Source organism: Ovis aries, chromosome 5, assembly GCF_016772045.2.
Source record: "Ovis aries strain OAR_USU_Benz2616 breed Rambouillet chromosome 5, ARS-UI_Ramb_v3.0, whole genome shotgun sequence".
In the NCBI taxonomy this organism is placed as follows: Eukaryota; Metazoa; Chordata; class Mammalia; order Artiodactyla; family Bovidae; genus Ovis; species Ovis aries.
Window position 1 is genome coordinate 54774172 of NC_056058.1, and position 12842 is coordinate 54787013.

A 12842-nucleotide genomic window follows, 5' to 3' on the forward strand; every position below is an offset into this window, starting at 1 on the left:
TGATTGTTCTAATCTTTAAATCAGATCTATCTCCACTACGATAGTTTATCAAAGAAGCATGCCCCTCTGCTGTTCTCCCTGGCCAACACCAATTCCTCCTGCAACTGGTAACACACACACCTGCTCCCCACCCAAAGACGGCGCCATGCCCTGTCCTCCATCTGCATACAGTGGGGCAATAGTAGGTTCTTACTCTAGGACCTAACTTCACACGTGTTAAATTCCCTCCACCTCTATCTATTAAAGTAGTGATCTCTCCATCCCTGACTCCAGGCTCTTCGTTCAGTTTTAAGGCTGATCAAGTAAAGGGCTTGCAGGCTGGAGGGGTACAGCTCAGCACAAAGAAGTTTAAGAATTTTCATCAGGCAGAGAAGTTTCAGGGCAAGGAGCCAGAAGGTCACCATACCATCCAGCATACTACAAAGGACCTAGAAGCTGGTCAAATTCCAATGCTGAGCAAATGAAATATGTAAACCAATATTGCACAAGTATGTGTGCTAAAGGGGGAAGAGTAAGGTGGAAAAGAGGGATGATGAGTGAATGGGGGCAGGGCAGAAGAGAAATCCTCCCAGACAAAGTGACAGTTAAGTAGAAGACTTGAGCGAGCAGGTTGTGCCCGTATATGAGGGGTGATCGTGCGAGGGGTGATCATGCCAGGGCTTCCCTGGTAGCTCAGTAGGTAAAGAATCTGCCTGCAGTGCAGGAGAGCAGGGTTTAATCCCTGGATCAGGAAGATCCCCTGGAGAAGGAAATGGCTACCCACTCCAGTATTCATGCCTGGAAAATCCTATGGACAGAGGAGCCTGGCGGGCTTCTGTCTATGAGCTCACAAGAGTCAGACAGGGCGACTAAACCACCACCAGGCCAGGCGGAGGGAGTGGCAAATTCAAAGGCCCTGAGACAGCACTCCTCTGCCTGGCATATTTGAGAACAGAGGCCAGTGAGGCTGGCCCAGAGTCCTGGGAGATAAAGTCAGAAAAGTAATAAGGATGAGGGTCACATAGAGTCTTTTATTGATGAAACTTTTGGCCTTATCTCTGTGTGAAATGGGAAGTTACTGAGAACTTTGAGCTGGGAAAGGACATGATATGATCTATTGGTATTATGGAAATCCTGGTGGATAAATTTTTATCAGCATGTTTATTGATTTTTTTTTTAGAACAGAGTCCTTGAAGGGTAGTCACTGGTTAAAAAGACAGGGCCATTTTTTGAGGACCATTTTAATCCTGCCAGCACCTTGATCTTAGACTTCTAGCCACCAGAACTGAAAGGAAACTGTAAGGAAATATTGATAAATTTCTTTTTTTTTTTTTACCATACCACATGACTTGTGGGATCTTAGCTCCTCAACCAGGGATTGAACCCAGGTCCTTGGTAGTGGAAACGCAGAGTCCCAAGCACTGCACTGCCAGGGAATTCCCAGGAAAAAAATTCTATTGTTTAGCCACTCAGTCTGTGATATTTTGTTATGGCAGTGCCAACAAACTAACACATCATCCTAACTTGCTCATCTGTTAAAATTCTCGTTCTAAATAAGGCCACATTCACAGGCCCCGGGCTTTAGCAATTTAATGCCTTTTAGAAAACAAAGGTGTCAACCCACAACACCACACAACAAACAAGCAGACATTAAAGATAGAGAGCCTTGTGGAACCAGATTTCCAGGTCTAGTCCCTGAATCCCATGGGCTGCCCTGTTTCCTGCAGCTCCTTGAATTTTCTGAGTTTCCCCAGAACCCTTCTAGTAAATATTTTGTGCTTAACTAGAGTTTTCTATCACTTTCAATTAAGACTCCTGCTTAACATAATGTGGAAGAAAATTTTAGCTCATATAAATTCATATGCCAGGGGGATAAAATGAAAAGACAAAAGAACCTTGCCAAGCATTATTCCATCTGCAAAGCAATCCAACTCCTGAGACCTATCAAAGTTGGGCTGTCTTTCACATTTAGATTTTCAACTCTCTTTTAACGTTTTGCACTTTGATTGTTTAGAAAGCCAATGAGAATTTTATTCATCTTGTTTGGTAAAACTGCATCCTTTAAGGCCAGTTCACCTTTAAGGCCATTCATCCTTTAAGGCCAATTTCAGGGGAAATTTTCTTTGTAATAACAATAGTAATTAGTGATGCATTTTAAAAGAATCCACTTAAGATATCTCCTGTCTGGGAAGACCAGTTTTAAAAGGCTGATCTCACACTAGACTGAAGACCAGAAATCATGGAAGGGCATCTGTGTCAAAAAAGAGATCAATAATAATAAAACGAAAGACATACAGAGAGAATTTCAAAAGAAGTGTAACTTAGAAAACTAAGGGGTAACATATTCAGCGTCGATGTGAATTACCAAGTCTTTTCTTCCCACCTATTTTTCTAAGGGAAGGTGTGAGTAGTAGGGTGCTGGAGAATTGGAATGCTTGGAGGGGAAGGAGGTAACCGTGAAGAGCCCTATGGCAAAGGAAGAGTGAGTTTAGGGAGAAATCACAAACTTAACACAACTTAACTCTGCCTTGAGCGAATTATTACTTTTCTTAGAGGACTACCTGATTGATGAGATCAGGCGGAAGTGAGAATGTCAATGGGTGTGCTTCAGGGAGAAGCAGGAAGTTAAGCAGGAAGTTAAGAATGCAGGATTTGGGAAAAAGGTAATCTGCCTCCAAATGTTGCAGGAAGGCAGACCCCTTCCAGGGCCCGAAACTGGGCTCTTGTCTAACACACTGAAATGAATTGTCTGAGGAGACACATGTGCTGACAAAGCAAGGGATTTTATTGGGAAAGGGCACCCGGGTAGAGAGCAGTAGGGTAAGGGAACCCAGGAGAACTGCTCTGCCTCGTGGCTCGAAAGGTCAGCTTTTATGATGATGGGATTAGTTTTTGGGTGGTCTTTGACCAATCATTCTAATTCAGAGCCTTTCCTGGTGGCGCACACATCGCTCCACCAAGATGGATGCTAGCGAAAGGGATTCTGGGAAGTGGACGGACACGTGGTGTCTCCTTGAGACCTTTCCTGAACTCTTCCAGTTGGTGGTGGCTTATTAGTTCCATATTCCTTATCAGGATCTCCTGTCATAAAACAACTCATGCAAATGGTTACTATGGTAGCTGGCCAGGGTGGGTGGTTTCAATCAGTGTGCTTCCCCTAACACAAATATGGTTCCAACTGAGTCTCAGCCAGCCCTGTTAAAGGCTCTGGTGCTGGGTAAGCCCCACTGAGGCCAGGGGCTGGGAGGCAATTCCCTGGCAGTGGAGGACAATTGCCATAAGGAGCAGTGCTTGGGATGGGGGTTGAGGGAGCATAGACCCTGAAGAGGGGATCCGGATAGAGTGCTACCTCCATTATCAATATTATCCACAGTTTACAGATGAATAAATGGAAGCCTGGAGAGTATAAAGGGAGTATAATCCAGTCTCCCCACATTTTTACCTGTAAAAGTGTAAACTAATAGATACAAAGTCACTGGAAGAAAACTGGAATGATTTGAAGGCAGAATACACAAGAGGGCTCAGATTAAAGGCACTGATACTTCTGAAGAAAACCAAACCAATCTAAAGAGGGACTGTGCTGGTGGTCCAGCAGTTAAGAAGCCACCTTCCAATGCAGGGAACCTCGGTTCAATCCCTGGTCGGAGATATAAGATCCCACATGTCTCAGGGCAACCACGCCTATGCCCTGCAACTACTGAGCCTGCACACTGTAGAGCCCCTTCTGCTGCAACAAGAGAATCACACGTGCTGCAGGTGGAGAAAGCCCACATGCACCACAATGAAGACCCAGGGCAGCTGAAGTTAAAAAAAAATTTTTTTTAATTACTTTTTTTTCAAAAAGAGGTATTGGTGACTCATGAAAGCATAAGATAACATAGATAAAATTCAAGAGGTAAACATAGATATTGGAGACATTACCACTAGAAAATGGCAATTCATGCAAGAACTTTGAACAGTTCTTTCCTGGTAGGGAAAAAATAAAATGTATTAGAATGGTCACATCAAGATTAAGCTAAGCCATTAAGCAACTGCCTTTGTTTGCTCACCAAGCAGGCTGAACTTGCCAGTAAGAGCATGTCTAATTACTACAGTAGTGAAATTTCAGAATAAAGTGGTTCCTGACTTTGCTTTTAGCTCCCCCGAAGCTTAAGTGACTCTTGAGGATATTATGCAGTAGTCGTGTGTACTTGGTTACCCCAAGTCTATCCATAAGACATGGACCCTTTCTTAGAGATGAGATCAAAGAGATGTTGAGCATGCAAATCAAAGGGTTAATTCCAGGGTGGTAACACATTTACCAATGTCACCTGCACCTAACATTATTTTCACTTGTGACCAGGCATAAGATTTGCTTTTTTTTTTTTTACTGTATTACCACTGTCATTATATATGATGCGTAGGAGGCTAGACTAATCTGTTGTTTCTGCATGAAATAACATTCCAGTGAGCCTCTCAGAGTCTGTCTGGCATAACCAATTAAACAACGGATAAAGGATGGACTTTCCAGGTGGCACTACTGGTGAAGAATCTGCCTATCAATGCAGGAGACCCAGGTTCAGCCCTTGAGTTGGGAAGATCTGCTGGAGAAGGGAATAGCTAACCACTCCAATATTCTTGCCTGGAGGAGGCTACAGTCTATGGGGCTGCAAAAAATTGGGCACTATTGAGCGATTTAGCATAAAAATGATGATGTCCTTTGTATTAGGTCTAGTCCTCCTAAGATCTAATTAATCCATCAACATCTGCTTCCCTAACCTTAGAGCTGGAATGAAGAGGAAGCTCAAATGGCAATTTCTCTTGGAAGACTAACTCATCCACTACATATGATACACATGATACCAACCAGTCAAAATATGCCCATGCCCTGGGAATGAATGAGGAACATCACAACTTGTAATTAATCAGCGACGGTGTTCCAGAAGAAAGGGCCAATCCAGACCTTCCCTTTAGTACTGCTGGGACGAGGTGGAGTCCATAGTCATGTTGCTCAGGGAGAAGGCAATTAAACACGAAAAAACTGGCCATGCTAGTTCTTGGGACAGATGTAAGGTGAATAAGAATTCTTTCTAGGTTCTACCTACTATCCATTCTTTCTGCTAGTATTTATTAAGGATCTTCTTCCTTTTATATATACATATATATTTACCATATTTAGAATTCTATGCAGCTATTAGAATATAGAGAAAAGTAAGATAAGGTCCCCTCTTCAAAGGGCAGGGAATGGTCAGTAGTTTACTCTGCATTCATTCGGTCCTCTGTCTTCAAGATAAACCCTGTTTTTCTTCAAGGATTCACTCTAACCCTAGCTTCATAGGCCTTAGTGGCCTAGGAATGATCTTCATTGCCACTGATTGGCAGTAGAATGGGCATATGAATCAGTATGGACCAGTGAGACATAAAGAAATGTTTATTGGGACCTTCTGTTAATTAACTCCTCCTTCCTTGGCTTTCCTTCTGGCTCAAGACAAGTAAAGAACCTGCCTGCAATGCAGGAGACCCAGGTTCAGCCCCTGAGTTGAGAAGATCCCCCGGAGAAGGGAATGGCAACCCACTCCAGTATTCTTGCCTGGAGAACCCCAGGGACAGAGGAGCCTGGCGGTACACAGTCCATACAGTCACAAAGAGTCCAGCACAGCTGAAGCGACTTGGCACACACACTTGCACATGAACAAGGAAATGTCCCTAGTTCTGGCTAGCTGGCATTCTATGGGGAGACAGCCTTGCTGTGATGCCCTCCCTGTGTGGTCACACTGCATGGCTTGCAGGATCTTAGGTCTCTAGCCAGGGACTGAACCCATGTTCCCTGCAAAGGAAGTGTGGAGTCCTAACCAAGGGACTGCCAGTGAAGTCCCAGGCTTTCTTTCTTCTAAATCCAAGCTTTAAAGTGAACACTATGGAGCCCTTGCCAATTAGTCCCAAACACCACACTGTTTTCATTGCCCCATATATGAGCTAACAGATCCGCTTTGTAATCCAAGCCAGTCTGAGCTGGATTCTCTTACTTGCAACCTAGAGAATCCTACCTGGTAAAAAGCTAACAGTCCAAATTTAGCTCCCCTGGAGAGGTATTTTCTAAAACCAAGCCATAGGATAAAGGACTTTGCTGGAACTCAATTGCAAATTTCTCAATGATGGAACTAGGTCTTACATTTCTTTATATCTCTGGCACCCTGCAAACACTAAGTGCTGAATCTTTCATGCAATTCATATAAGGTAATGTATAAATAAGTCCTCTGGTAGAGGAAATTGCTGTTCAAATAAAATAATAAAGGAACTAAAGCACTAATACAAGCTGCTCATAATAATAGGTAACATTTCTTGGGCACTTAATATGAGCCAGGCACTATTCTTTGTAATTGCTTTGAAAAATTTGCATGTGTTAACTTATTTCATCCTCCCAGCACAATAGTCAGGTACTATTATTGTCCACAGTTTACAGATGAAGAAGCTAAGGTCCTACACGTTTACTCATACACTTTTAAGAAACTTTCCTTAAGATGAAAATTCTCAGTATTTAAACAACTAATGAATAACAAAAAGAAAATCTTAAAGTCTCCATACTTCAACCAATAGGACTTGCCTAAACCAGTTCATAACAGGATTGTGTTGCATCTTCTTTACAGATGAAGGGTGAAAAACAGAGATTTGTTCAGTGTTATTTTGCTGTTGTTTTTCAGTCAAGTCGTGACCTACAATTTGTGACCACATGGGCTACAGCATGCCAGGCTTCCCTGTCCTTCACTATCTCCCAGTTTCCTCAAACATGTCCATTGAGTCAGTGATGCCATCCAAACATCTCATCCTCTGTCATCCCCTTCTCCTCCTGACCTCAATCTTTCCCAGCATCAGGGTCTTTTCCAATGAATCAGCTGTTCACATCAGGTGGCCATAGTATCAGAGCTTCAGCTTCATCAACAGTCCTTCCAATGAATATTCAGTATTGATTTCCTGCTATGTTGATTTATAGATTCTTGGAAACTTGTAATTGTTTGCTTGTTTGTTTTTTCATTTTGCTGCAGTCTAAAAGTCATTAGGTTCTTGACATTGTACAGGATACAGGGATCAAAACCATCCCCAAGAAAAAGAAATGCCAAAAAAAAGCAAAATGGCTATCTGAGGAGGCATTACAAATAGCTGTGAAAAGAAGAGAAGTGAAAAGGAAAGATATACCCATTTGAATGCAGAGTTCCAAAGAATAGCAAGGAGAGATAAGAAAGCCTTCCTCAGTGATCAATGCAAAGAAATAGAGGAAAACAACAGAATGGTAAAGACTAGAGATCTCTTCAAGAAAATTAGAGATATGAAGGGAACATTTCATGCAAAGATGGGCTCGATAAAGGACAGAAATGGTCTGGACCTAACAGAAGCAGAAGATATTAAGAAGAGGTGGCAAGAATACACAGAAGAACTGTACAAAAAAGATCTTCATAACCAAGATAATCATGGTGTGATCACTCATCTAGAGCCAGATATCCTGGAATGTGAAGTCAAGTGGGCCTTAGAAAGCATCACTATGAACAAAGCTATTGGAGGTGATGGAATTCCAGTTGAGATATTTCAAATCCTAAAATATGATGCTATGAAAGTGTTGCACTCAATATGCCAGCAAACTTGGAAAACTCAGCAGTGGCCACAGGACTGGAAAAGGTCAGTTTTCATTCCAATCCCAAAGAAAGGCAATGCCAAAGAATGCTCAAACTACCTCACAATTGCACTTATCTCACATGCTAGTAAAGTAATGCTCAAAATTCTCCAAGCCAGGCTTCAACAGTACATAAACCGTGAAACTCGTGATGTTCAAGCTGGTTTTAGAAAAGGCAGAGGAACCAGAGATCAAATTGCCAACATCCGTTGGATCATGGAAAAAGCAAGAGAGTTCCAGAAAAACATCTATTTCTGCTTTATTGACTATGCCAAAGCCTTTGACTGTGTGGATCACAATAAACTGTGGAAAATTCTGAGAGAGATGGGAATACCAGACCACCTGACCTACCTCCTGAGAAACCTATATGCAGGTCAGGAAGCAACAGTGAGAACTGGACATGGAACAACAGACTGGTTCCAAATAGGAAAAGGAGTTCGTCAAGGCTGTATATTGTCACCCTGCTTATTTAACTTCTATGCAGAGTACATCATGAGAAATGCTGGACTGGAAGAAACACAAGCTGGAATCAAGACTGCCAGGAGAAATATCAATCACCTCCGATATGCATATGACACCACCCTTATGACAGAAAGTGAAGAGGAACTAAAAAGCCTCTTGATGAAAGTGAAAGAGGAGAGTGAAAAAGTTGGCTTAAACCTCAACATTCAGAAAACAAAGATCATGGCATCCGGTCCCATCATTCCATGGGAAATAGATGGAGAAACAGTGGAAACAGTGTCAGACATTATTTTGGGGGGCTCCAAAATCACTGCAGATGGTGATTGCAGGCAATGAAATTAAAAGACACTTACTCGTTGGAAGAAAAGTTATGACCAACCTAGATAACATATTCAAAAGCAGAGAAATTACTTTGCCGACTAAGGTCCGTCTAGTCAAGGCTATGGTTTTTCCAGTAGTCATGTATGGATGTGAGAGTTGGACTGTGAAGAAGGATGAGCGCCAAAGAATTGATGCTTTTGAACTGTGGCGTTGGAGAAGACTCTTGAGAGTCCCTTGGACTGCAAGGAGATCCAACCAGTCCATCCTGAAGGAGATCAACCCTGGGATTTCCTTGGAAGAAATGATGCTAAAGCTGAAGCTCCAGTACTTTGGCCACCTCATGCGAAGAGTTGACTCATTGGAAAAGACTCTGATGCTGGGAGGGATTGGGGGCAGGAGGAGAAGGGCACGACAGAGGATGAGATGGCTGGATGGCATCACCGACTTGATGGACCTGAGTTTAAGTGAACTCCAGGAGATGGTGATGGACAGGAAGGCCTGGCATGCTGCAATTCATGGGGTCACAAACAGTTGGACACAACTGAGGGACTGAACTGAACTGACTGAACGCATAGTGTTTGTTTGGGGTTTTTTGCAACAAATTAGTACCTGTTTTCATTTTACTGATCTTTAAATCAACTAGTGTGGTGGAAAGTTTGTGTTCATTTAGAGATCACAATATATGGACTCAAAAAAATTAAAGTTTGAGTTCTGATTCTGCCCAAAGTGTTTCAGTTTCCTGCCCTTTGATGAGTTATGTATCAATTCCCTTATTTTTTAGGCAGAGATAGCAGTACATGGATTTCTGAATTTGTGGGGTGGGCACCCCAAACTCCACATTGTTCAAGGCTCAACTGTAGTTACTGACCTCAAGGAGCTTGCCTTCTAGGAAGGGAAAGAGACGTTGAACAAATTATCACACAAATAAATACAAAATTACATATTCTTCCTTGAAAGGAAAGGGCCTCCTGGGAGATAATAAAAAGAGTAAGTAATTCAGTTGGGTATACCAAAGAAAGTCCTCCTGAGGAAGTGCCATTAAATATGAGACCTGAAAGAAAAGAGCTGTAAATATCTTTTGTTACTTTCTTACCTAGCATCAATTCACATTCTTCTTCTTCAACCATCATCCAAGTCTTTCTGGAGACTATTTGAATATTCTTCCCATGCTCACTGCAATGGTAATTTGGAGGCTTTTCTGCACCCCCCCAAGGCTAGGATGGGGCCAAGACCTAGGCTGTGTACCTCATGTCCCTGGCCAGTGATGTATCCAATTGCATCGGGCATGGGAAAATGACCTCTGTGAGGGCAATTATAGCAGCAAGACTCTATCTAGGGGCTTTGGTTTAAGCCGTTTTATCCATTGCACTGAGTATTATGAAGATATGACCTTGAAACTGAAGGAGGGGCGATGATGTATAACAGGGAGATTCATTTCTGTATCAAGAAATGGATCTTCTTGTCATTATTGAAGCTCCAGTTTAGACTGTGCCTGGGCTTCCCTAGTAGTTCAGTGGTAAAGAGTCTGCCTGCCAGTGCTGGAGATGTGGATTTGATCCCTGAGTTGGGAAGATCCCCTGGAGAAGGAAATGGCGACCCACTCCAGTATTCTTGCCTGGGAAATCCCATGGACAGAGGAGCCTGGCAGGCTATAGTCCATAGGGTCACAAAGAGTCAGACACCACTGAAGTGACTGAGCACTGACTATATCCATAACCCAAGGACTGTTCAGATATATGAAACATAGCACATTCCTTTCTGGCTAAAACAATGCGTGGAGCTTTAGTGTTAGTCTTTTTTGTTTTTCTAGTACTGTTCCTTCTGGACATATGGTGGGACTCTACTTCCTTACTCCTTTAAGTCAGACTCCTTTATATTGATTTGGCCAATATAAGGTGAGCAGACTCAATGTATTTCACTTCTAGGCAGAGGTCTTTAAGAGCTGGTACACACCCTACAACGTTGTCTTCCCTGGCCGTGGCAGTCATATATGTTCCAAATGGTAGAGACTCTTGTCAATCTAAGATCCTGACTGAGCTGGACTGAGAGCAGAGCTCCCATCAACCAAGGAAGAAATGAAAGCGCTGACATCATGGAGCTGCTCTTCACTGTAGCATAACTTAGCCCACACTGAGTTAAATCCACCACTTGAATTGTGTTTTTCTCTTTTGCAACAGAAATGCAATGAGTATAAGGAAGGTGGTGGGAAAAAAAAAAAAAGATAAAGCATTCCAGTGAACAACTCATGTGAAGGGAAGAAACTGAATTGGAGGCTGAAATGGGGAAGACTTAAGGTTACTGAAGTGATCCAAGTAGGAGGCAATGTTGATTGGAGTAGTGGTATGGAATACGGAAAACAATGGGGAGATTATATATATAGGACTTTAGTTCCTCAACTAGGGATTAAACCCATGCCCCCTTCAGTGGAAGCACCATGTCTTACCTACTAGACCACCAGAGAATTTCCTCAAAATATATCTTTAAAGGTACAAAATGTTAGGAAATAATTTTTCCCTGCCAAGACTGATTGCTTTGTCATTTTGACTTTAAAAGGCCCAGGAGTGCATTAAAAAGTTAATGAGCTGAGAATTAGGAGATCCAGAAATCTGGAGCTAAATCCGTTAAGTAGGGTGTGACCTTGGACAAGTTCTTTGCCTTTGCAGACCTTCACTTCTCATCTCTATAAAAGAAGGGGGAGCCAGAGTGTCTCTACATTTTCCTTTAAGAGCTGACATTCTATGGAGCCTGATCATCTGAAGCTATCATATCAAAATGTTTGAATGGGATAAGTGTCCCTGACTCAATTAAGGAAATAAAGAAGGAAAACTCAGAAGACTTTGCCATAGTATAGTCATTTTGTGAATAGCGAAGTCAAAATAACACCCAGTGGCATAAGAAAGGCTGGAGCCTTTTGATTATGATTTCATAATGATAGTTTAACACAAGTGTCTAAAAAATGACCCAGACGGCATATGCGCTACATTGTCAATATGACTCACTCTGAGTTGGATTCAGACAGACTCTTCTACATTAAATGTGTTCCTCCAAATATAACAAATAAATTGAGAGGCAGGGAAGGTACCCAAGCAATATTGAACAAGGTGAACTTCACAGGCACTTCATCATAACACTGTTCACTACAGCAGCATTTTCCCAAAGTTGTACTTAGAGGCTTTAACTCAATAAATGGACAAACATGTATGCTTAGTAGTTATTTCCCCTGACTTTGTGCTTGATTTAAAGAAATATCTATTAGCTGGGATTTCCCTGGTGGTCGAGTGGTTAAGACTTCACGCTTCCAATGCAGGGGGTGCAGGTTCAGTCCCTGGTTTGGGAACTAGGATCCCACATGCCATGTGCTGAAACCAAATTTTAAAAAAGAAAGAAAGAGGAACTATCCATTAGCTTAATATTCCTGGCCCCTCTCTATTCCCTTCCCCATTCCTGCCCGATTAGTGAGTTTGGAGGAAAAAACCAAGTATGGTAGCTCAGTCTTTCTCTCCCTACGCTTTCTCTCTCTCTCTCTCTCTCTCTTTTAATTCATTTATTTACTTATATGTCTGTGTCTGATCTTAGTTCTGGCATGCAGGATTGTCGTTGCATCATGGGAGACTTCTCATTGGAACACACAGACTCTAGCTGTGGTGCACCAGCTCAGTAGTTACAGCGTGTGGGCTCCATTACTCCCTGGCATGTGGGATTTTAGTTCCCTGACCAGGGATCAAACCTGTGTTTTCTGCATTGCAGGGCAGATTCTTTATCACTGGGCCGTCAGGGAAGTCTCTCTCCCTACCATTCTGAATTTGCCCACTTCAGGGAGAACAACTTCTGTGCTGTCCTTGGCTGTGGGAAGAAATGGGCCATGCTGCAAGGTAGGCCTGCCGGCAGATGTGTCTGTTCAAGCCTGGGGTTTACTCTTAGGGAGCCCATAATTGCCCAGCACCTAAGCAACTCTCATGGCTCAGATGGTAAAAGTGTCTACCTACAATCTGGGAGACCAGGGTTCCATCCCTGTGTTGGGAAGGTCCCCTGGAGAAGGAAATGGCAACCCACTCCGGTACTCTTGCCTGGAAAATCCCATGGAAGGAAGAGCTGCAGTCCACGGGGTTGCAGAGTTGGACATGACTGAGTGACTTTCACTTTCACTTTCTTTCACTAAGCAACATCCCCCAGTGCAGCCTGTATTAGTCACTAACCTCATATTTTGAGCTCCATTTGCCTGACTCTCATCTGCCTCAAGTGAGGAAGATGACATTTATTGAGTCCCCTCAAATTCTAACACTCATATCCATCTTAATGGATACTGGAAAACTATATAGCCTGTTAATGAAACCCTATAATACCAGAGATGTTATTGCTTAATATGAATATCATTCTTTTAAGGGTTTCACTTTAATGTTCATCAAACAAAAATATTAAGAAAACGTTAATATAA